The sequence below is a fragment of the Carettochelys insculpta genome, chromosome 8 (genome assembly GCF_033958435.1).
Source record: "Carettochelys insculpta isolate YL-2023 chromosome 8, ASM3395843v1, whole genome shotgun sequence".
NCBI lineage: Eukaryota > Metazoa > Chordata > Testudines > Carettochelyidae > Carettochelys > Carettochelys insculpta.
The window spans coordinates 426,860-452,389 of record NC_134144.1 but is presented as its reverse complement, the minus strand read 5'-3'; the positions used below and the strand labels follow the sequence as shown (position 1 = coordinate 452,389).

At 45.1% G+C, this 25,530-nt stretch overlaps 1 protein-coding gene across 4 annotated transcripts in view; it reads left to right on the top strand.

The window, feature by feature from the left end:
- Positions 1–11,313: 11,313 nt before the first annotated feature.
- Positions 11,314–25,530, top strand: part of ADARB1 (adenosine deaminase RNA specific B1) — a 126,666-nt gene continuing 112,449 nt past the window's right edge. For all 4 annotated transcript variants that reach the window (XM_075001491.1, XM_075001489.1, XM_075001493.1 and 1 more), the window contains exon 1: positions 11,314–11,482. The gene's annotated coding sequence lies outside the window, so the exon portion shown is untranslated. The remainder of the gene's footprint in view (positions 11,483–25,530) is intronic.

The following is a 25,530-nucleotide window of genomic DNA, read 5'->3' as shown; positions in this document are numbered from 1 at the left end:
TAATTCAGCCTTATCAGCCATCCTCTGATTTGCCTTCTTCCTGTCGCTTCCCCCTCCTGAGTCCTGTCTCCCTTCCTTCATGGGACAGCTCAAACCCATGATCCCCACCCCCCCACCCCAATCTAACCACTGGCCTAGGCCCAGTTGCCCTTTCTTTACTCCAGAGACTTACCTGTTTGCACTGCCTGTCGGCTACCAATTAAGTGCAACCCCTGGCATCTGTCCCCCTGCCCCTGTTCCCTGCCTTATGGCCCTACCCTCCCTATCCCAATACTATTACTTGCTAGCAGTGTTTGTGTGCAGTGAGGGGATGGATGGATGGACTGAGACCCAACCTCTGTCTTTCTCAGGCAGTACTAGCAGAGTGCACAGCAGCAATGCAGCCTGCCCCTGCTCCACCTCCCACCCCCTCTATTGCCCTAGGAGCTGCTGGTAACAGTGCGTTTAAACAATCTGCTTTAAAGGGACTATGTACCTCCTGAACTCTTTAAGCAACAGAGGCTGTTTCAGGAGCTGTCTCTTTAAAATTCATGTCCCTGCTTTGCAACATATAGGACAATTAGCCTGTTTAAAAAAATCTGGACACTTTCTCCAAGGAGCTAAAAAAAGGGACAATCCCAGCTAAAACAGGACAGATGGTCACCTTGTGTATGCCATAAATAACTTGCTGTCATGGTAATGGTACCAGCTCACTGTTTGGATCCATATCATTCACAAACTAGCACAGAAAGGCATGTGCACCAGCATGCCTTGGTATAGATCCAGGGCCAGTGACAGCTGGGAATCTTGCAATCCATGAGCTTTGTCCATGTAAGTATACTGGTTTGCTGTACTAGCTACAACAATATACTGTACTGTTCCTACTATGGGAACAGCTTCGCTGGTAAAAGTTGAACCTCTCTAGTCTGGCACTTTCTCCCGGAAACATCGAGTCTGGCATGATTTTAGTTAGCCAAATGACAACTTATCAAGGGTGTGTCCAAGTTTTCTAGGTCCCATAAAGATTGTTTACAGCCACCAGTCCTGGCTGTCAAGTTCTGTGCTGTTTAGCTGTAATTTTACCCTTAAGTGTCTTCTAAGAGTCCAGGAAGCAGCAGAAGTGTTGGTAATCCTGCTAGACAATATTGACCTTCTGTGGTCTGGCAAATTCTTGTTTGGCATCTGTCTAGTCCTGAGGATGCTGGACTAGAGAGGTTCAATCTGTATAACTGCATCCACACTGCAGGCTCTTGCTGGCACAGCTACAGCAATCATCTAAATTATACCCTTGACCCTAGCCCTAACCAATACGGCTATGTGAGAGAGAAATTCTAGTCGAAACCTGGCTTCAGCTTTGTCAGTCTAACAATGTTCAGCAGTTGCAACTGTCAGCTAGCTTCTTGAAAAGGCTCGTTTTCTTACCAAACACTTTGCAGGGATATGTGTCCTTGAAAATTTGTGAATGACTTTGTCTAATAGTATTCAGTCTTGCTCATGGTCCCACAGGGATGCGTAACAGACTGCTAATATTCCTTCCCAGGTGCACAGGGCCAGGATTTCATTCTCTGTGCTTGCCTATGTGAAAAGAAAGCCCTTTAACAATTATAAGGTACAATCCTTAATATTGATGCAGATGTACTGTGATTAAAAAGGAGTGTTCTGTAAGCATAGCTCTTCCCACATTATAGTACATAGATGCAGCTAGTGATGACGACATGACAATTCTCATATGTGGGTATGCATCTGACTCTTCTTTCTGAATCTTGCTGCACTGAGTCAACCACAGTGAGGTCAAGGAAGTCTGTATTTCTGAGGTTAATTGCTCAGAGCAGCATCAGTCACATGCAGCTTGGAGATAGTTGTTTGAATCTTGTCACTTGCTAATCTTAGAGATTAAGTCCTGTTCTGAGCCATCTGCTCATGAGTGCTTTGGGAATGATGTCAGCCCACTGGAGAGAAACCTTTCTTTTGCCCTGACTCAGTTCCCCATATAAGATCTATCTTTGGGAGATAATGGTCTTCCATTCTGATGGCATGCCCAGTCCATCTAAATCATGCTCTCATAACATTTCTTCATTTCTGGTTGGCTGTTCTCTCAAGGACCTCTAATTTTGGTCACTTGGTCCTGTCACTGACTGCTTATTGACCAGAAGGAGTTTGTGTGAAATTGCTCATGCTGTTTCATGTGGCTGCTTTAGAGTCTACATCTCCTATCCATATAGGAGAAATGTTAGAACCACTCTACTGTAGATCTTCAATTTGGAAAGACCGATGTGTTTCAGAAGTTTTGGTGAGGGAAAAAAACTAAGTGCCTGGTTGGCTTTACAAATTCAGATTTCCTTAAGGGAATTCAGTACCTGCAGAGCAAAGCCAAGTCTGAACTAAAAGAGAGATGCCGGATGAGTGGTGGGAGAAGAACACTGCAAACATCCAGTATCGCACAGATACAAACACAAAGATGTTCTCTTACTCCCCTCAAAGCAGTCAACAGACCATCTAAATCTGGCACTGATCCCTTAAAGTCAGAAGATGGCAGGGCCTTCAAAGACAAGAAGGAAATCCTACAAGTCTGTTATGTCCCCTCTCAGCTCTTCTCCAAACTAAACAAGCCTAATTCTTTCAGTGATCCCTCATAGGACATGGTTTTTTAGACCCTTAATCATGTATTCCAGTACTCCATTTTGATTATGACCCTGCTGGAGCAAAGCACTGCAGCACGCCTGCCTAGGGAGGGCATAGAATCTCAGTCACTGGAGAAGTTAATGAGCAGGTTCAACAAATACTTGTCAAGGATGGCCTAGATGTTGCTTTGTTGTGCCATGGGTGCAGGGAACAGAACTCCATAATGCTTGGAAGTTCCTTCCAGTTTTAACGTTCTATGATGCAGCAGTCAGTCCACCTCAACTCCTCCCCTGCCAACATGCACACTCTGCCAGTAGCCATTCCCTTCTGCTTCACAAGCTGAAAACAGGGTTCCTGGGACCAGAAGGATCCTGAGGCTTGTGCTGGGGATCCAGAGCACCTGGCAGTGGGCTCACTCACTGTGTGGTGGTGCTGAAGCTGTGCCTCACTCTCTCCAGATAGCATGCACACAGTACCAGGAAAAGAGGGTAACAAGAAATGAGTTGGATAACAAGCTGCTGGGGAAGCTGGCTGTAATCTCCACAGGGCCTTCCCCAGCAGCAGAACTGAAACGGCCACACTGACTGACAACATGGAGCGGAAGAACTCTTGCACTGGTCCCACTGAACATAATTTAGCTGGTATTGACAACTGATCTCTAGAAACTTGCATCAGGCAGTCAGAATAATGGACACACTCAAAGTCAGGCTGAGAAGTTGTCTGACTCTGAAGGGTGGACAGTAAATAGCAGTTGCCACTTTAGGTGAAACCCACAATTCCATTTGATTCTTCCCTGCCAAATCCCTGGACTCTGTCCATCCCCTGTGTCCTTCTATAATAAAACCTAAAGCAGTAGTTCTCTCACTGTAGTCCATATATGCAGCTCCTTGTGTTAGTGGAGCTGCATCCACACTATATGTACTGCCTGGATAGCCCTGAAGCTGTCACTATGGGCCACAGGTGGGCTGGGGCCAAGAGCCACTACTGTTCTTCTTTCCCTTTGTCTGTATACTTTTCCTTCCTTCTCACTTCCAGTCACACCATTCCTCCTCCTCCTGGTCTTAGCCCACATTTCTTCTCCACCTTCTGCTCCCACTCTGTATTTCCTATCTTGCTTGTTCTTCCCCTGGAGCAAAGTGTTGTGGCATGCTTGTTGCTGGAGACTTATGCTTGAATCCTTCCCTGGTAACAGGTGAAAATGTTTCCTCCTTGTCTCTTAGCCCCCAATTTATTAACCCCTCTGCCCAACTCTCCATGACTAGCAATTTACCCCAATGAGAACCAGCACAAGAGGAACATGAGGCTCTGCACGTTAAAATTAAAATGCTGTGGCAGAGCTAACAAGGCACCAAAGACTAAACTAACAGGGTATATGCTGTGGGTAAGGGCTGGATTGTAGTGGACTTTCAAAGCTGTATGGCAAAAAGGAATGCGTGGCTGCTTCTTGCCCAAGCCTAGTAAATGCTATTGATCCCTCTCTGACACGAGTGCTAAGGTCAATGGACACATTTTTAAATAAATAGCAACATAAAAGCCTTATGGGTACACTGCCATGCAGACAGGACAAGGCTGTTCTGCTGGGTAAGCTCAGCCTGCTGAACTGGTCTGACCCCTGATTTGAGGGGAACTGCTGACAGGGTGTGTCTACATCTGTTTTGCTCTAGATGAGAAAAGCGAGAGTCTAGTCAGCCAGTGATGTTTATTGGAGATAGTTGCAAGGTTTCTATTTATGTCTCATTTGTTTAGAATTCTCATTGAGGCTCTGGGAGAGGAGGAGACTGTTCAAGATGCAGAATAAAAAGCACTTAGGCACCCTTAATTGTGGTGGTTCCTAACTCCTGAATGCTTGCCTTTGAAGGAATGTTTATCAACATTGCAAAGTAGGGTTTTTGAAGATGTCATTTCCTGGGTTGTTTTCAAAATGCAGAGATTTCATTTTGTGCAACTGTAAAATCTTGTCCGGTCCACTTGGTATAAATTACTGTCTTGGGAGACCCAGGGTCAAGCCCCTATTTCAAAAGTGAGACTTAAACCTGGCTCTCCCACTGCTTTGAGTAGCCTAACTACTAGGCTGTTCAGGAATTTGGACATGGTACATCTCTCATGGGGAAAAATTGAAAAGGTTCTGCTGCAGAACAAAAACATTCTGAAACATCAGTATTTCCCACACAATGGAAATCTTGTTTTCTGGACAGCATTACCTAGGTCAAAGCTCTGGGCAGGCACAGGGAAAAGCAACAGCTACTTTTTCAATTAAAATGCCTTTGGCTGGAGCCCTGGGCTGACTCTCACTGGACTGAGACAGCTCTGATGAAATTAAGTCTCATCCCTTTTTAGCTATATTACCAGACAGTATGTTCTTCACAGTACTCTTGGAAAACTAATTCTATAGCAAAAGTATGTGGTCAGTTCAGTTTTCTAAATACAGAAGGTCTTGCATTGTAGTGTTGTAGGAAGGGTCACCATCTGTCCTCTCTTTTTTTTTTTTTTTTTTTTTTAAAAGCTGGAATTGTCCCCCCACTCTTTTACAGCTCCCTGGAGAGTGTCCAGATTTCTTAAATGGGCTAATTGTCCCATATGTTGCAAAGCATGGATGTGAATTTTAGAGACAGCTCCTGAAACAGCCTCTATTGCTTACAGTTCTGCAGGAGGTACATAGTCCCTTTTAAGCAGATTGTTTAAACACACTTACCAGCAGCTGCTGGGGCAACAGAGGGGGGTGTGGGAGGTGGAGCAGGGGCAGAGCCAGGCTGCATTGCTGTTGTGCACTCTGCTAGCACTGCCTGAGAAAGACAGAGGAGGTTGGGTCTTAGTCTGTCCATCCCCTCACTGCACACACACTGCTGGCAAGTAATAGTATTGGGATAGGAAGGGTAGGGCCATAAGGTGGGGGACAGCTGCTAGGCGGGTGCACTTAGTTGGTAGCCTACAGGCAGTGCAAACAGGCAAGTCTCTGAAGTAAAGAAAGGGCAACTGGGCCCAAGCCAGTGGTAAGATGGGGGATCATGGGTTTGGAGGAGTCCCATGAAGGAAGGGGAAGAGACAGGAAGAAAGTGAATCATAGAGGATGGCTGATAAGGCTGAATTAACTCTTCTGGAGGCCAGGGCTATTAGATTTTGTGGGGCCTGTTAGTATCTGGGGAAGCACAAATAATGGATTGAGAATACGAGAGGGGAAGTACTCCAGGCTGGGTCAGAAAGGTGGGGTGTGAGATGAGGTAAGGGTGCCCCACGCTAGGAGTGCATGCTCTGAGTTAGTCTGGTCTGAAGGGCATGGGGTGTAGCGGGGGGGGCTCCAAGCTGGGTTCCAGAGTTTAGTGTGTGGGAGGGGGCAAAGGGATAAGTGCTCAGGACCTGAGGCAATTTCAAATGGCCTGGATGCACCACCCTCTTAAATTGTTCAGACAGGTGCAGCAGGTAGAAACCCCCTTCCCTGCCTTCCACGCCATTCTTTCTGCCTGTACCTTCCCTTAAAGACCAGAGCCCCAGCCCACCGCCTTCCCCTCAAGAGGAGGTGGGGGGGGGGGTAGGTGAAGTGATGGGAGAAAGTGTGGGAGTAGGGCTTTTGACTCCCCCACTTTATAAATAAAATCTGGAGATACACATCTCAGAGCTAGAAGGGACCTCAGGAGGTCAATGAGTCTGGTCCCCATGAGGCTGAGCCAAAGACCATTCTTCCCCCAGATACTTAATGGCCCTGTTAAGGATTGTGCTCACAACCCTGGATTTAGTAGGGCATTGCTCAAACCACTGAGCTATGCTGCCCCCACTTTGCATGGGTGTTAATGATTTAGAAGGGAAAATTTTTACATTGTAATTCTGAGTTCTGTAGTGATCAGAAACTGATCTGGTTTTTTAAAAACTGGTGCATGGTAAATTGAAGCCTGAAGGAACTTTACTATTGGCCCTATTTATTTGACTCTTAGTTGGATTTCTATCAGGTTTTAAGTATCAGAGGGGTAGCCGTGTTAGTCTGGATCTGTAACAGCAATGAAGGGTCCTGTGGCACTTTATAGACTAACAAGTTTTGAGCATGAGCTTTCGTGAACACAGACTCACTTCATCAGATGCATCTGATGAAGTGAGTCTGTGCTCATGAAAGCTCATGCTCAAAACTTTTGTTAGTCTCGAAGGTGCCACAGGACCCTTCATTGCTGTATCAGGTTTTAGTGTTTGTTTGGGGAGGGGTATTTGAACTCAAGCTGTAGGCCTTATCTTTATCTGGCTTTGCCCTGAGGAATGAGGAAGCTTGCTGGGCCAGGACTGCAGAGTGGCGGAATTCTGAGGTAGCTGTGTTCGTCTGTGTCTTCACAAAACAAAGCAGTTTTGTAGCACCTTTAAAGGCTACCAATATTTATTAGGTTATGAGCTTTTTGGACAGACCCACTTATTGGAAGGGATGGCCCACAGGCAGTAACTAGGAAACAAATAGGCACCATGTGGCCTGGGCATCTCTGGGGTGGAGGGATAGCTGTGCCTAGTGGCTGGATGGGAGACCAAGTCATTGTTTGGGGGAGAGAGACCCATGATGGGGGGGATTTCAGTGGCAGAGGGAGAGGCAGCATCAGGTCAAGGGGTAATGAGTTCTAAGCCTTTCAGTGCTGGACCCCTCAAGGAGCCATATGTTACAAGCTCTGAAAATCCTGTTTCCAGAGTGGGATATTAGAATATAGGTCTGTTGTATACAGACTGGTAGCAGATTGGAAGGTTTGGCAATGGGCTTGGAATAATGTGTATAGATATCAGAAGGAATGCTATGGTGTATTGAATACACTAAGGTATTGAAAAGAATCAGGTATGGAATAATTGTTTTGCTTTGAAAGCCAAGGGTTTCTCTGTTGTAAATCCAGTGAAACTAAATGTGGGGGAAGCAGGGAACTGGCCTAGTAGACTTCAGTCTTTGTATACTGCTGCAAAAAAAAAAAAAATTACATTGTTCCAAAACCCAGCCCCAGGGCTCCTCCCTGCTGTGTCGTGTCCTGTCCTGACTCCTGCGTGCGCACACACAGCTAGCCCTTATTTCCCTCCCCCCCTCCCCCTGCAGCAGCTCACTCGCATACCCCAGCCCTCCACCATGTATCCCAGCCATCTGCACCTCTCTTACATGACCAGCCCATGCTCTGAAGGACAGCAAGATTAGGACAAGGCAGGCACATCTACAGAGCAATAACCACTCAATTGTAGGTATATATTTTTAATTTTTACCTGTTTTTGTTATAGCAGTGCACTATGTGTTAAATGGGGGCTCAGTCAGTTTATTTTGAACTTTTGTACTGAATAGTTCTCATGGATTGCTTGGAGGCAAGTGAGTTCAATGGCAATTTTACCAGGTGCCTCATATTTCACCTAGGGAAATGTGGTCACCCTATGCATACAGAGGAAGGTCCAAGCAAAGTTAATGTAAGTAAGGGTCTTGCATTTGGGAAGAATAAGGTTTGCTGTCATAAGTCAGAGGACTTCCCTGATTTGGGAGAACAATGTCTCCCAGCTGCAAGCAGGAAAGATGTCTGAACTCAGTTAAAAAAAACAACAAAACACTTATGGTGCAGGAGGAGTAGATGTCTCCCTTTATGGGGTAAACATTGAATTTTAATAGGCGATAAAACTTATGAAGATGTAAGGACTGTGCCAGCAGGAGCTCAATATTGCTGAAAGATTTAAGGGATGTCCTTCAGAGATCACTTGCATGAAAATACAAAGTTGTGCATATGTAATGCCTTGTAAACAAAACCTGATGGGAGCAGGCAAAGCAATGAGCTTTTTTTTGTCTATTGTAGACAACTTGTTGTAAAGTCACAATTTATGCTAGCACCCAGTGTAAGAATTGTGGAGTCTCACCAATGCTTGAAGTCTTTGGGGGTACAGGGAAGTAATCACTACTGTTTAAGATGGATTGCAGAGAGCTCCTTCCATCTAGGCATTGTGAGGTGAGAAATGGGGGAGAGAAGTATCGGAGGCAGCTGTTAGTCTGTGTCCCCAAAACCAAGAAGTCCTATGGCAACTTATAGACATATTTTGGAGCATAAGCTTTTGTAGCCAAAGACCTGCTTCATCAGATGTATGAGTGGGGGTGGTTTTCAGAATACCCCACCCCTCACGCATGCATCTGATGAAGCAGGTCTTTGCCTAAGAAAGCTTATGCTCCAAAATGTTAGTCTATAAGGTGCCATAGGACTTCTTGGTTTTTTGAGGGAGGGATAGTGGTTGGACCAGGTGGCTGGAAGCCTTTTGCCTATACAGTTTGACTAGTTCTCTCCCCTGCCCCCACATGCTGGTCAAAGGTAGACCTAAAGATAGGTCTATAGCTAATATCCACCAAGGTGGGTACTCTCAGACTGCAATGCTGTGGCTAGGACCAGAGCTGACTACTACTATGAGCAGAAATAACTGGTAGTTAAAGCTATGGAGAGCTGTAATCACAGGGTTTTGCCTACAGCAAAATCCACAAGACAGCAGCAGATGGTCAGCAGGCACAGCCAGCCAGTAGGAGGAGCAGTGGGTAGGCAGCTGGCCCAAACAGTGGCTGGCCAGTGGTGCAGCTGATTTGGGGGGCGGGGGGGACAACAAGCAGAATGCAGCACAAAGCCTCAGGATCAATGAGGGAATGCATCAGAGTGATGTCAGGGCCTGTGCAGACTGGACAGAGTTGTAAGTGGGGCATTTGAAGCTGGGGCTATGGAGAAAGTTTGGACTGGTGAGCCTGAGAGGCAAAGGACGCTGCTCAATCTACTTGAGCTGGGACAGTTACTTGAGGGTTGGTTATGAACTCGGTGTGGTATTTTCCCAAGCTTATGCCATCTGACTCTTCTGCTTCTCATTAAAAGTTTATTTTCTACACTGACTTTGTGCTTGCAAGTGGGGGAGCATTGCCCCTCCAAGGTGCCCAGGCATGTGAATTTTGCAGGCTATGGGGTGGGGGCTTGAGCCAGTTCTATGTGAGATGGATGAAAAGGAAATCTTAGATGTTGCCCTGGTTGCTGCCAACTCCTTCTAGCAGAACGGTTGCAAAGAGGAATGTATGATGATGTTGCTTGCAATGAAAAGAGGCAGGGCTTAGCAGATGCACAGCTCTCTCTAGTTTTGTCTTAAGCTCCTAAAAGCTAAAATGCTCCAGGGTTTTGGTGGGCCCTCTGCTGGGATGGGGGTGGGAATTTGGTCCCCTACATATTTTCTGTCTTTACTGAGAAGCATCACAGCTGGCTACACCTGGAACTGGGGCATTTGAATGGGAAGAGCCCTGAGGTGGTACAGAGTATCCTCCCTCTCTCATGTGGGTTTGTGTTCCTATGATCAAGGTCTAAGTGATAGATGGGTTCAGAATGATGGATGGTCAGCTCAGCTTGCTGGAGCCCAAGGCTGTTTTCAAATTCCTCTGCACCAGCTAGGGCTGAGGTAGTGTAGTAATGTGGCAGGTTTTGCTGGGTGTACAGGGGGTCCTTGTCATAAATCCAGGTTACATTCCAGAACTTATAGTGAAACTACTTATAAAAGGGAATTAATATTGATAAGGAATAATGTAATTGGCTTGATAGAGGTACATGATGTACCACATGTACAAACTGTAACACCCCCCCCCCCCAAAAAAAAAAAAAAAAAAAAAGAAGCAAGCCAGCTCCCATGACTTCAGGACTCATTGCCAGGGCCCTTGCACTACAGCATCTGCTACCCAGCCACCATAAAGTTCTGCTATATTCCTGCCTTTTGGTCCCTAAATGGCCTAAGTGTGGATCAGTGCAACATAATGAATCTGCTTTCTTGAATTTAACCACTTATATGCAAAACAACTTATAGCAAAGAGACTTATAAGGACCCCCTGGGCCTCCTACAATCAGCTCCCTGCTGCTGCCTAGGTCCTTAGTGTCTTCAAGTTTCTCCTAGAGCACCTGATGTGTTTTGGCCTCATGGGGCCTATTACATTTTGTTCTAATTTCAGCTGGTTGGGGTAGTGTGCAGGGTGGCAATGGTGACCTCTGCTATGCCATTGTTCAGGCTATAGGATTTTGTGGTCCCTTCTGGCTTAAAATGTTATGACATGTTGGGACTAGATCAATAAAGTTAGATTCTAATGAAAGTTTAGTAAGTGATGATGTAAAAACTGCAATCCTCTAATGCTAAACTTGTGACCTCTAGGGTGTTGAGGGACAACTGCATACCACCCATTCCCCCAGTTTGCTGTTACCAAGGAGGCAATTTAATGGCACCTTCATGCAGCTGAAGCAGTAATTTTAAAGCAGCTGTAAGCGCACGCAGGAGCGCTGCCCAAAGTAGCACAGGGAGGCAGAGACCCTCGGCTGTACCATCACGCTTCAGCCGGCACAGGCCCAGGGCTGCTGGGAGCCTTGCACTAGGCGAGCCGGGACACGACCCCGCCCGCCCGCAGCAGGCTCGGCCGCCGGTGGCGAGGCGCGCGGACAGCCAAGCAGCACCCGCCAGGAGCAGAGGCCCGGCGCGAGCTGCACCTGCCGCCCACCCCCACTTTGCTCTCGTACTAGTGCGCGCGCCCCGCGCTCCCAGCCGCTCTGCAGAAGCCCGCAGCAGGGGGAGCGTGCACGGTCCCTCAACTCCCACCAATCAGCGGCCGGGTTCCTTCTTCGGACTCCTCCCCTCTGCCTGGGCGCCAAGGTCCTCCCCACCCCCTGCCTCCTACGGCCCAATGAGCACCCAGGAGCTGGTGTCGCGCGGAGGCTGTGGCGGGAGCGAGAAGCTCGTGAACGTGCTTGCCTTGCGCGTTGGCGGGCTCGCGCTTGCAGGGCTGTAGAATAGCGCGCGTGCGCGCAGGGCCGGCTGGCCTGAGCTGAGCAGCGCCGGAGCCGTCTGCTGAGGGGAGCGTGGGCCGTTGCCGCTCGCTGGTCCTTGGCGGGGCTGTAGGAACCGTAGCCAGGTGAGAGGCGGCCCGGGGGGGCGTGCGAGTCTGACGGCTGTTCACCCGGTCCCTCTGCGGCGGGAGGGCGGCGGCCCCTGAAGCACGGCCGGGAGGGACCGCCCCGCCGGGACCTGTCCAGGTCCTGACGCTGTGTCGCCGAGCTGCGGCGGGGCCGCCTGCCAGCCTCCCTGAGGCGGGTGCTGAGGGGATGGCGGCCGAGAAGAGCTGGTCGCGGCCTCCTAGCGGAGCTGGACTCGAGGTGCTGCGGCGAGGGGCTCTGCGGGCCTGGCGCGGGGCGCTGTGCTGTGCTAGGGGTCGCCCATGTGGTCGCTAGACCTTCGGCTTCGCTTGAAACTAGCGGCTGGCAGGAGTCCTGCCGCTGGGGTGGCGGGATCCGGCCTTCGGTTACAGCCCTGCGGTGGCTCGCGGCTGATCCTGGTCATTTCCCATTGCACCCATGCTCAAGACGTTTGGGTCGGGGAGCGGGACTTGCTGGAAAGGATGGTTTACAGTCAGTGTGAGGGGGGAAGCTGCCTACATCCTTGCGATATTTGGAGAGAGAGAAGGTCCGTCTTGCTCGGTCAATAGAACAAGTTTTCTGAAATATGCTGCTCTCAGGGATATCTCTTTGGAGTGATGGTGTGTGGTTTGTGAGTCTCTCTCTCTAGATATTTTGTTCAAAAATGTGTTACCTTAGGCCTTTAAAGATAGCTGATTGAAATCAATTAGTATTTAGGAAATAACTGAGAGAGAGATCAGGTGCTAGCAAGCTTTACTGTGACTGTGGGCAGATGCATTGAATACTCTAATAGTGTCTATTTTCATCTTCCCGAAGTTCCTCACATTTCTTTTGTGCTGTGCTAGTTAAATGCTACTTGCACTTAGTTCTAGCAAGTTATTTCATAGGTAATTGTCTTTAAAATCAGTTTTGTGAGTGTACTCCCTTCCATCTGTTCAGCACTGGTGAGGCTACATCTGGAGTTTTGTGCCCCCCAGTATAAAAAAGATGTGGATGTACTAGACAGCAGGTTCAGCAGAGGGCAACAAAAATGATTAAGGGGCTGGAACACAAGAACTGTGAGGATAGGTTGAGGGATTTGGGCTTCTTTAGTTTACAGAAGAGAAGACTTAGGGGTGATTTAATACCAGCCTTCAGCTTCCTGAAGGGGGGCTCTAAAAAGGAGGGTGAGAGAATGTTTTCTGTGGTGTCAGATGGCAGAACAAGGAGTAATGGTCTGAAGTTGAAGAAGGAGAGGTATAAGTTTGATATTAGGAAAAACTACTTCATCAGGAAGGTGGTGAAGCATTGGAATGTGTTGCCTAGAGAGGTGGTGGATTCTCCATCCCTCGAGGTTTTTAAATTCTGTCTTGACCAGGTCCTGGCTGGGATGATTTAGTGGGGGTTGCTCCTGCTTGAAGCAGGGGGCTGGACTAGATGACCTCCTGAGGTCCCTTCCAGTCCTAAGATTCTATGATTCTCTCTGCTAAACATAGCTCCCATAACTGAAGGTACACTTTTTGATTTGGGTTCTTGATTACTTAAGTAAAACACAGTTTAGGAGTCTAACATGCAAGGGTAACACTGGCTTGGTTTTGGGATTAAAAACTAGTAGTATTCAATAATACAACACTCACTTATACAAAAAGGATCATGAGTGTCAAAAGCATTCCGTGGTCACAAAAATTACCTTTTTAAATATTATCCTTTGAAAAAGTTGGCAAAACACTAGGGAAATTGGCCAGGGTATTCTACTATTTAAATGTAGTTAATTTTATATACATACTATATACACACACAGTTTAGATGGGGCTGCTCTAAGGGTGGTGCATAACTACATGGATAGCCATTCTCAGAGTAGTTATTAATGGTTTGCAGTCATGCTGGAAGGGCATAAATGGGGTTTTGCAGGGGTCTGTTTTGGGACTGGTTCTATTCAATATCTTTGTCCAGTGATTTAGATATTGGCACAGAGAGTATGCTTATTAAGTTTGCAGGTAATACCAAACTGGGAGACGTTGCAACTGCTTTGGAGGGTAGGGTCAGAATTCAAAAAGATCTGGAGAAACTGGGGAAATGGTCTTGGGTAAACATGATGAAGTTTAATAAGGACAAATGCAAAGTACTCCACTTAGGAAGGCCTAATCAGCTTCATACATATAGAATGGGAATTGATTGTCTAGGAGGGAGTACTGCGGAAAAAGATTTTAGGGGTTATAGTGCACTAGAAGCAAAACGTGAGTCAACCATGGGATGCTGTTGCATTTAAAAACCAAACATGATTCTGGGATGTGTTAACAGGGGTGTTGAGAGCAACATATAGGAAGTCATTCTTCTGCTCTACTCAGCTCTCATTAGGCCTCAGTTGGAGTATTGTGTCCAATTCCGGGCACCATGTTTTAAGAAAGATGTGGAGAAAGTCCAAAGAACAACAAGAATGATTAAAGGTCTAGAGAACGTGAGCTATAAGGGAAGACTGAAAGAACTGGGCTGCTTTAATTTAGAAAAGAGAAGACTTAGAGGGGACATGATAGTGGTTTTCAAGTACCTAACAGAGGGTTACAAGGAGGAGGGAGAAAAATTGTTCTACTTGGCCTCTGAGGATAGAATAAGAAACAATGGGCTTATACTGTAGCAAGGGAAGTTTAGGTTGGACATCAGGAAAAACTTCTTGACTGTCCAGGTGGTTAAACAGTGAAATAAACTACTAGAGAGGAATACTGGAGGTATTTAAGAGCAGGTTAGACAGACATCTGTCGGGGATGGTCTCTACGTGGTGCTTGGCCCTGTCATGAGGGCAGGGAACTGGACTTGATTACCTCTTGTGATCCCTTCCAGTTCTAGTGTTCTATGATTATATATGAGTGTAGTATTTTTATGCTTAATCTTCCATAGTGTAGTGATTTTAGGGAGCAGATAAGGTGAGGGGCTTTCACTTTAAAACATTTTATTAGCAGTGTATTCTTGCATTCCCTAATTGTAGATTGAGTTTTTTTATGCATAGGCACTAGTTGCTCGGAATGTTGTTACTCTAGCAAACTCAAGTACAAGAAACTAATGGAATTGAGGGGTCTTCTCTGTAAATAGCAACAATTAGAGTGGAATGTGGGGAGTGACTGAAGAAAATGAAGGCACGAGCACACCTCAGCCAGCAGATTGCAGTGATGTAAATAAGAGCACAGTGCCTCATCAACTAGTTGGTGATGGGAGCATGTAGACTAACTAGTTAGACGGACTAATGAAAAGATTTATGCTATGCAATTTGAAATTAGAGTAAGGCTCTTGCACAATTTGCTAAATGAAATACATTTCTTAAGTTACTTGTAATTTCAGAATTTCATTGGGAATATAGACTGTTTGGTTTTTTTTTGGAGTTGCCCAAAAGAGTTGAGAGCATCACCAGATTTTAGTTATTAACAAGTATATGCTCTTGTGACTGAGAGATGTATCTAAATACTTAATTACACGTGTGTCCTAATAGCTAAAGAACCTGTATGTTTCTAATTCTCCACTTTTGTAATCTTGCAATTCTACAATAATTTAGTCATACAAGTTAAAGGTTTACTATGTGGTTTGAATGTCAGTGGATGTAAAAAAGCATATTTCTAAAATCTTTGTCGAGAAAATTAAATAGCCCCAAAAGTTTGACAATTGGAATGTGTTTTACATTTCTTTCTTTGTATTTAGGATTTATGCTTTATTGTATATCTTCTGGTTCAGTGTTTCCAGTTTTTTTTTTATTATAAGTCCACTCTGTCTTGCTCTTTTATTACTGTTAAGTATGTTCTTAGAACTAACTCAATGAGGCTGCATTGGGAATTCATTGTCACATTGAGAGCTCTGAATTTTTGACGCAGTAGGATAACTGAAGTGTGCCACCAGCAGGCTGCTGCATGTAGAGTCCCAGCAGCATAGACTCCCTTTATAGATTACAAATCCTGGACTATAAATGTCAAGGATGTCCTTTACTAAAAAGGGAATAAAATCTATTTTAATTAACATCACCTTTTTATTTTTTTCATTTGATTTCTGAAATACTGTGGTTAAAGAAATAAATTATTCTGGTATGTTAACATGTTTGATACAAACTTTTGAAATCTTCAGTTAAGAAAGACGCTGACAGTAGGTGTATTTGTAGTTTTACATTATACAGGATATTATTCTAGAATTAAGTGTCAGAGTGGTAGCCACGTTACTCTGTATCTGCAAAAACAATGAGAAGTTCTGTGCCACCTTCTAGAGTAACAGATATATTAGAGCATCAGCTTTAGTGGGCAAAGACCCACTTCATCAGATGCAGTGTTAGTTATAAAGTTGGATGTGATATTTATAACCAAAACAGTTGTTTTGAACTACGCTTTCCATTAGGTCTTCAGCCAGGTGCTAAATAGCAAAGATAAGAGCCATTTCAGACACACAATTCTAAGCTAGTTTTATTTTTTTAATTTTATTTTTCTGCGAAGAACTTTAAAGCCTCTGGCGAAGTGAGTCTTTGCCCACAAAAGCTTATGCTCCAGTATATCTGTTACTCTAGAACAGTGGTTCCCAAACTTTTCAGCATCATGCCCCCCTTTTAATTTTTGAGGAACCCTCACTCCCCGTACCTCTTCGTTACCCAACCCCCTTTTTAACAAAAACTTCAATTTGTAATATAAAATAACCACACAAACTTGATATAAAAATTTTATTTGAAATTAAAAATAAGTACAAATAGTTTTTCTTGGACCCTTGCGGGTGCCTGGTGCAGCTCCACCTGGTCAGCTGCCTGAGCCGCCCATGCCAGCTGCCTGCCCGTCTGAGTCCTATGCTGCCAGAGCTGCCTGTCCAAGCTGACCCAGCCCTGCAGTGCCAGGGCCAGCCACCTGCCCAAGCCCTGCAAGCTGGCCGCCCGAGCCCCCCTGCTCAAGCTCAGCCCCTCCCCTCCTTCTCCTAAAGCCAGGCACCCCCTGCCCCCATCTAACCCCATCCCTCCTCTTCTCCCTCACCTCTCCAACCCATACTTGCTCCCCTTTTGAAGAGACTGCTAGCGCCATGTGGGTCTTCGCAGGCTGCCTGATTTTTATGGTGGCCGCGCTGGGTTGCCTATATAAAATGGCAGGGGCTGAGAGCTGGAAGAAAAGGCCAGCTTTTTCTTTGGGTAGGGGGTGTGACGGGGGGGTGGGTCGCCTTGCACCCACCTGGAATTTCTTTGTGCCCCCGTTTGGGAAACCATGCTCTAGAAGATGCCACAAGATTTCTCATTATTATTCTGGAATTATTGAATGTATTTTGTTAATACAGTTGCTGTTCTTTACACCCTTCCAGAAAAGTTATGTTCTGAAATAGCATGTTTTCAGAGTAAACGTAGTTGTATTGAAAAGGTTAGGTAGTAGGCTTCTTGGCACAGCGAGTGAAATGTACAGATTGGTTGTAATACTTAACACATACCAGCTATTACTAGACAGTAATAGTATTCTGTTTCTTTGCAGTATAAGAACCAAAGATGTGAAACAGACTTCCCCCTGCTGTCCCACTTACTTTGTAATTCTGTTCTAGTGATTTCTAGGTACACTTACGGTGCAAAAGGCAGACTAGTAGTCTTGGATATTCGTTTACTGCCCTGTTAGACATCAGCAAAGGCCCTGGCACAAAATGTTTCATAAATACCAACTTAAGGGGATAAAAAAGATTTAACCTCCCATTTTTAATTTAAAAAGTTTTACTTACTTTTTTAAATAAAAGCAGAATTTTATTTCTGTGGGTTTTAGTTATTTGCTTTCTTCCCATTTCATTATCTTAATTTGCTAAACTGGGCTTTGTACTTCAGTTCTATAGAATTCCATGTTTTACATCAAGGTAAAGGGCCTTGTGCTGCTAGTTTTGCACATTCTTTAGAAAAGTTCACCTTTAGGTGCCTAAATATTCTGTTTTTTTTTTTAAATTTTGGGGTGTTTACAAGAATTTGTTCACAATAACTATTGCGTTGGAAAACAACAGATTTTTCATTTAGTTCTCACGTTTTTATTTTTACATGACGGAGATTCAGTCACTAAGTTCTTAATAAATATATAATTTTGCTGTTATTCACTGAACACTATACAGATATTTAACTTCAAGCATATTGGTAGTCCCACTGAAATAGTAGTACTGTTTATTTGAGTAAAATTTACATATTTGCTTGAACTATTTGCAGGACCAGGGCTTCAGTAATAAAGGTTTTGGCATTGCGTTTTATTTTTTGATTGTAGCAGCTCAGTAAGGTCAAATAAAATACATGATCAGTAACATATCTTTGTAAACTTAGTTATAAATTAGTTTAAAAAAGCCTCGGCCTCACTTAAATGAATTTTTAAAGTGATTTTTATATCACTTCACCCTGTTGATTATGTAACTTTTAACTACCGGTCTCTAGATTTGGATGGCTGCTGGCCTAGAGGTGCCAAGTTTTATAAATAATTGCTGATCCTTGAATCATTCATTTCAAAGAAAGTATATTTTAATAACTTTTTGGGGTTAGTTACTGAGGAACTAGCTGAGATCTTTTTCACTGTCAGTTTTTCAGACTTAGTCCTACCAAGAGAGCTGTTGCCAGAAGAGTTCTAAATTGCTGCATCCATTTCTAATAATAAGTTCTACTCAGTCTTCAAAACATAATTTTTAATAGTGAGTACTCCTGTTTGGTATTAGTTTCTTTTGAAGAGAACTGTATGTAGAGTTCTTACTATAGAATAAAGAGAGCTGTGCTCACTCTAAGGTATAATCGCATTTTTCTTTATTGCCCAATTCCTTAAAATAAACATCAATTTTCCTAATATGGATTTGCCATATTTTTCTCTGGCCTGTGCACACTTAGGTTGAATTATTTCTGAAGTTTTATTCTGAGGAATTATTTGGGTATAGTTGGATTTTAAATTGGCTTCACAGTTTTTTTGGGATGTTGTGGGGGTTGCTGTTTGCTTTTGGTCTGGCCAAGAAGGTACAGTTTAATTTGGGTAAAATCTGTTTCTTAAAAGACTATTGTATTTAAATTCTTTGACGTGTAGCTACAGTATGTAAACATAAGCATTGTACCCATGTGGATTTTCGGTTCTCTTGCAACTTAATTTATTGTTGCAAATAAAAACTAATTTTATTTGAGCCAGTTTTTCTTTCAGACCAGTTTTAGATTTTAGGAAATGTTTAAAGTCCAAAACTGCTATAGTGATGATAACTACTGAATCAAACAAATATTTTCTTATCTTTCCTCATTATTTTGCTATAAGTGTTTAAAAATATTTTTCCATTGGAGTAAGGGAATACATGTAGTTTAGATCAGGGGCTCATTAATATTTCATCATTATTGCCTGTATCTGGACTCCTTTCATTTCTATCCATGAGAATTTTTTTTCAATTGTATGACAAAATCACCATTTTATTTATATAATATATGCAAGGATTTCTCACCTTTTTTTGTTTCCAGATTGTTATTCCCACAGTACTTGGCAGGACCATGCTTCTTATACTCTTTTGTACCTGCTGGCTGTGATTTTTATTTTCTCATTTAAGCATGTGAATATATTTTGCCAGAGATTGAGGAAGAATGTTGGGAGGAACCTTAGTTTGTATGCCTGGGGATGGTAGCAGAAGAGTGTCTGCTGTTTGGTGTAGCTCCACTTTTCTTGTGCATTCCTGCTTGACCTTTGAAGTTTGGACAGAACACTGCTTGAGAATTTTTTATTCATGAGTACTGTAAGCAAAGGAATATTGTCATCTCAAACTTTTCAAAAAACATGAAATAGGTATGTGTTATTTTAAGCAGGGTTAGTTATGAAGTAGGATGTGACTTTTATAAGCAAAATGCTTGTCTGAATTGTGCTTTCCATGAGGTCTTCAGCCAGCTGCTTAATAGCAAAGGTAAGAGACAATCCAGACACATAATTCTAAGCTAGGCTTTTTTTTTTTTTTTTTATTTTTCTGCTAAGAATGTTGAAGGCTCAACTAGTACCGGGGCCAGAGTGAGACATCTAGCATACACTATGTTGGAATTTCCCTATTAGCTTTGAAGCTGCTGAGGCTGGGGAGTAAAGGAGTCATCTAAGAAGGGGGTAGGTGACTTAGTGGTAGAAATGCCACTGTCTACTGATACCCTGTGTGAATTTTACCAGTAGTGACTTAAACAATTTCATTTTTCTGTAGCAAAACAGGGCCAAAAATTTTCAGGAAGAAGGGGACTCCGGGAGAAGGACTTCCTTCCGGAAGCCCCCTGGGGCCGCATTTCTATATGGTGTTTTGGAGTCCGGAAGAACGGTCTTCCGGACACCAAATCACATGATGTTATGCTAATGAGGCGCAGGGAATTTGCATCCATGCCTCATGAGCATCTTTTGCTCCGTGTATTTGCATGCCACTTCCGAAGGAGGTGGCCTGTGTAGAAATGGCCATACTGATTGTGGTACACAGGCCTAGGAATTGCAACATGTGCACTAGAAGGAGTGAGTGCAGGTCTGAGATCAGAGTTGCTGCCTTTTTTAGACAGATGTGGTTAAAAAGTCATAACAACCTCTCTGACCTATTTGAAATCAGAGTTGCCTTTCTAGGAGCTGTTAATCCACAGCACCTTATTCTGTATTATTTGGAGACTCCTCTTGAGATCACTCTATGGAGGACTTGCTCAGTTTGTCACCTGAGGATGTACCTTAACACCTCAACATAAGGACCAAACAGGTAGTATTCAAGTGATCCATCCCTTGTCACCCATTCCCAGCTTCTGACAAACAGAGGCTAGGGACATCATGCCTGCCAATCCTGACTAATAGCCATTGATGACACTGTCCTACATGAACTTATCTAGGTGTGTTGTTTTTTTTTTTTTTTTGTTTTTTTTGGCCTTCCGTAGTCTTGGCCTTCACAAAAATCTAGCGAGAGCTTCTGCAAAAGGAGACAAAGTTAAAAGTGATTAATGCACAACGCTAAATGTAATTTAGATTTTTTTTTCCTCAAAAAAGTCTGAGTAAGAAAACCCCTCATTTTTGGGATCTGAATAGGATTTGGAAGTTTTGGAATAATAATATAGTGAGTGTGTATGAGTAAGGCTATATACTTTAGCACATCTCTGTATGATGTCCTAGGGCATTTGGAGCCAGCAGAAATATGTTAGACATACTAGGCTAAAACCTTTATCTTGAGCACAGAAATAAGGGCCCTTACTCAGCATCTGTGATATATGTACTTTTTCCACAACTTAAGCTGATGCTGTTGGGTGTATGGTACCAAAGTATGAATCTTGTTGCCAAAGCTTAGATACCAGTTGTTACTTTGGGTTGTAGTTTACATTTGGTTGTAGAAACAACTAGGAGTCCTGTGGTACCTTAAAGTTTACAGGTTGGACCTCCCTGTTCTGGCACCCTCAGAACCTGACTGGTCTGAGCAGGGTTCCCTCTTATTTTTTCTGTCTGTGGGCAGAATAAATTTTATGTACACCAAGGTATATTGGAGATGTGCACCACCCGTAGAAATATATGCTGCCAGCCATGGGTGCTGTTGGTGCTCTTCTAATCAGCTGGGCAGCACCTGAACCTATCCTGGGCACCCACCCAAGCACTTAACTTACAGGGAACACTGGACTGGGAAGGTCAGTGTCAGCACCTCTACTGCAGACCTCTAGCCACGGAGCTCTAGGCCAGGCCCTCAACCCTGGCCACAGTTGCCATCTCCCTGCCAGGCTCAGCTGTCAGCTCGCAGCACCAGCTGGCTGCCAGCCTCTAGTCATTGGTCTCCACTCTGAGATGACAGCCCCGGGCACCACTCCCAACTGTGGCCAGACTCTCTGTTCAGGCATCATCCATGGTCCTGCTGTGCTGGCACATCCACAGGGTACCTGATAATGTCAAACCATTGGTGTTGCCAGACCAGAGAATCCCAGACAAGAGAGGTCTAATCTGTAACAGATTTATATTGGGCATAAGCTTGCATGGGCAAAACTCCACTTTGGTAGATGGGGTTTTGCCATGAAAGCTGATGACCAAATACGTTAGTCATTAAGGTGCCATAGGCCACCTCCTTTGTTTTTGTGGGATGCAACCTAACATGGCTACCTCTATGATATTTGGCTGTAAAGGTCATTTTCAATGTCGTTAGTATTCAAATTAAATTTACAGCATATTGTAAAGTCCTTTTAAAAAAAAAAAAGAGGTAATATGAGGCAGACACTAAGCATGACAGACTTCTTCCCATGTTGTTGGACAGTTACAAGCAATTAAAACTTGGCTTTAAAATTGAAAGGTTTTTTTTATGCGTATTCTAAGTGTGAGAGGTGCTGAGAGCCTGCATCTGCCATTTCTTTTGACTTCTGTTAAATCTCCAGCTGCTCAGCATCTCAATGTGTCAACTTTCTGGTACAATAGAACCTCAGTTAGACATACCTCAGCAATAGAGAATGTCAGTCATTCTGAAATGGTTCATAATTCTGCACAAGATGTTATGGACTTCAGACACAGGGGAATTTGGAGCTGCAGCCATAGTTTCAGGTGTGCGTTAGAGCTCAAGGTGCCAGGGGTGGGGCAGAGGCTGCCAGGGTTCATAGTAGAAGGCTCAGGGCTTCTGCCCTCTGAGAGAACCAGAGCTCTGGGCTTTAAACCTGGGGGGCTTCGGTCTTCTCCACTCCTGGTTTCAGCAAGGAGGAGAGAGGGAAGGATTGGATCATTAGCTCAGCAAATCTGTTCTGAACTTCAGCCTGTGGGAGGAGTTCTGGAGATCAAGACTTGAGCTATGGGAAGAGTACTGGAGTGGAAACCAACACTCCTCTCTTTCCTAGAACCCCAAGCCTTAGTGCCTCCCATCCCGAGGCTGAAACCAGGAGTGGAGACATGGGTCCATGCACCCCTCTAGTTTAAAACCCTGAATCTCAGAGCTCTCAAGGATCAGAAGTCCTGAGCCTTTCTCCTTCCATTACTGTCATGGCTGAAGCCCTAAGTTAGTAAGGTGCTTGCTTCTCTCTCTTTGGCTGTGTCTACACCATGAGCTAAAATCCATTTGATTAAAATCTATTAACAGTGGGTTTTATTAATTCGATTTTGAGCATCCTCACCTTCCCACATGGTCCGCACAAAATCGACTTATTGCTGACACACAAGTTGCCAAAATTGAATGTTGCAGCAGCGTATTATGGGAACATATCCCACAGTTCCCTGAGCCCCGTAGCATACTAGCTATTTTCACTGGTTCAGCGTGAGGGAAAACATGCCCTGCAAGTAGCTGTGAGTATCTGACATCTTCCTACATTTCATTTCCCTCATTCCTGTGTCTTGTTAACCAGTAGCAGTAGTAGGCATCGTTCAGTCTACATAGACTATGGATCGTACTCTTCGTAGTTCCATTTGGGATCATCATTTGCAGCATCGGCTGTGACTATGAAGGCCCACACAAGAGTGACAGTCCTTGCTGCATCTGTTGCATGTGTAGTGGGTGTCTGGCAGGTCCTTACTGAGCTTTCTGTGGGCTTGCTTCTCCTCTGCTAGCTGTCTGATCCTCATCTCACCCTTCTGAAGGCCCTTGTGTAGTTCCTGCTTCCATCTGCTGCGATCGTCTGCCAGCTCCTCCCAGCTGTCCGGCTCGATGTCTACCTCCCTGAGGTCCCTCTTGCAAACATCTTTGTAGCACAACTGGGGGTGTCCGGGAGGTCTTTTGCCAGAGGCTAGCTCGCCATACAGGACGTCTTTTGGGATCCTTTCATCATTCATCCTGTGGACGTGGCCAAGCCAGCGGAGCCGCTGCTGCCTGAGGAGGGTGTGGATGGTTGGGATTCCAGCCTGCTCAAGAACGGCAGTGTTGGGCATTCTGTCCTTCCACGATGTTCCAAGGATGCGCCTGAGGCAGCGCAAGTGGAAGACGTTCAGCTTCTTTTTCTGGTGGGCGTACAGGGTCCAAGACTTGCTGCCGTAAAGGAGGGTGCCGAGGATGCAGGCTCTGTAAACTTGCATATTGGTGTGGGTGTACAGCTTGTTGTTCCACACATCTGAACCCTTTGAGATTCTCAGGGGAGTGAAGCAGGGGTGCGTGCTATCTCCAACACTGTTCGGCATCTTCTTTGCAGTTTTGCTCAAATATGCCTTCGGAACTGCTACAGAGGACATCTCTCTCCACACGAGAATGGACGGCAACCTCTTCAAACTGTTGAGGCTTAGAGCGAAGACCAGGGTGCTTACGAAACGTCTAAGGGAGTTCCTTTTTGCTGACGATGCAGCTATTGCTGCTCACACTCAGCAGGAACTGCAGTCACTCATAACTTGCTTTGCGGATGCATGTATGGAATTTGGCCTCAGAATCAGCTTAAAGAAGCCCCAGGTGATGGGCCAAAACATGGGTAACGAGCCATCTATCAACATGCTAGACTACGAACTGGAAGTCGTCCATGAGTTCGTATACCTAGGCTCGACGATCTCGGACAACTTGTCACTTGATAGCGAGATCAACAAGCACATTGGAAAAGCCGCCACAATGTTCTCCAGGCTGACAAAGAGAGTATGGGCTAACAATAAGTTCACTGTACGCACCAAGGTGCAGGTCTACACAGCCTGTGTTTTGAGCATACTGCTGTACGCCAGTGAAACATGGACTTTATGCTCAAAACAAGAGCAGCAGCTCAACACATTCCACATGCGCTGCCTTAGGCACATGCTCAGTATCTCATGGCAGGACAAGGTCCCCAATAGCTCAGTGCTTGAGAGGGCAGGCACCACCTCCATGTTCACCCTTCTCAAACAGAGGCGTGTGCGCTGGCTGGGCCATGTCTCACGCATGACGGATGGCTGAATACCGAAGGACCTCCTCTTCGGCAAACTGGCGTCTGGAAAAAGGCCAAAAGGGTGACCTAAATTGCGCTACAAGGACACGTGCAAGCATGACCTCAGCACGCTCTCTATCAGTGTGAACACCTGGCATATGCTCGCCTCAGACAGGCGTGCCTGGAAACAGGGAATGAAGGAAGCTCTTGCTATGTATGAAACTACCTTGGTGAAGCAAGCGGAAGACAAGAGAGCCCTCAGGAAGATCCGTGCCCGTGATACCAGAGCAACATCTGCCTACTGCCGCTCACAGTGCGGAAAGGACTGCCACTCCCGGATTGGATTGCACAGCCACAGAAGATGCTGCTCAAATCAGTCCAACTGGGGCGCAAACCCATGATCCCTCGGGATCGAAGGATGCCTATTACAACTTGATGTTATTCCACACTCTCTTGCTGAGTCTGGACAGAGTTGTGGCTGCTTTTCCGATCCTCCTATTTAGCTCAGTCCCCAATTACAGGATGTCAGTGATGGTGGACCTGAGGTAAATGAACTCGTGGATGACCTCTAACTTATAGTTGTCAGTGGTGATTGATGGAGGTTCAGCAACGTCCTGACCAAGTATGTTTGTCTTCTTTAGGCTGATGGAAAGCCTGAAGTCCTTGCATGCTTTGGAGAACTGATCTAGCAGTTTCTGAAGCTGGTCTTACATGTGTGACACTACAGCAGCATCATCTGCGAACAGCATATCTCTGATGAGGACTTCCCGCACCTTAATCTTGCAAGGCTGAAAGCTAAGTCTAAACAGTTTCCCATTAAACAGTTTCCCATCAGATCTTGTTAACCAAACATTCCATTTTCCAGCTGGGATCTGGTTTGCCTGTATGAGATGTTTTTTATGATTGAGGGGTTGAGAGGGGTAATAAAGCACTTGGGAAAGGTTAGAAAAAAGGTTTTGGGTTTCCCGACTGACAGGTCTTCAAAATGGGTGCAAAAGCACTGGATCTTTGGATGCTTGCATCTGGATTTAGACCACCTGGCAAAGAAGCTCCTCGGATCAATAATTTTGTCTCAAAGGCCCAAGAGCCAGGCCAGGGCACCAAGAGGTGGGTCCCACCTGGACTGGGTGCGAGGTGCTGACCTGTGGGGTAAGGGAGGATCTACTCCAAGACCCCAAGGTGAAGCACAGTAATGCCCAAGCCTATGCCAGATGGCCACCACCCTGGCGGAGCAAGGCCACTCTCCACTGCAGCACGGATGAAGTCCAAGGGAAAGTGAAGGAGCTCCAGCAGGGCTACATTGGGCCCAGTATTCTGACCGACAGTCTG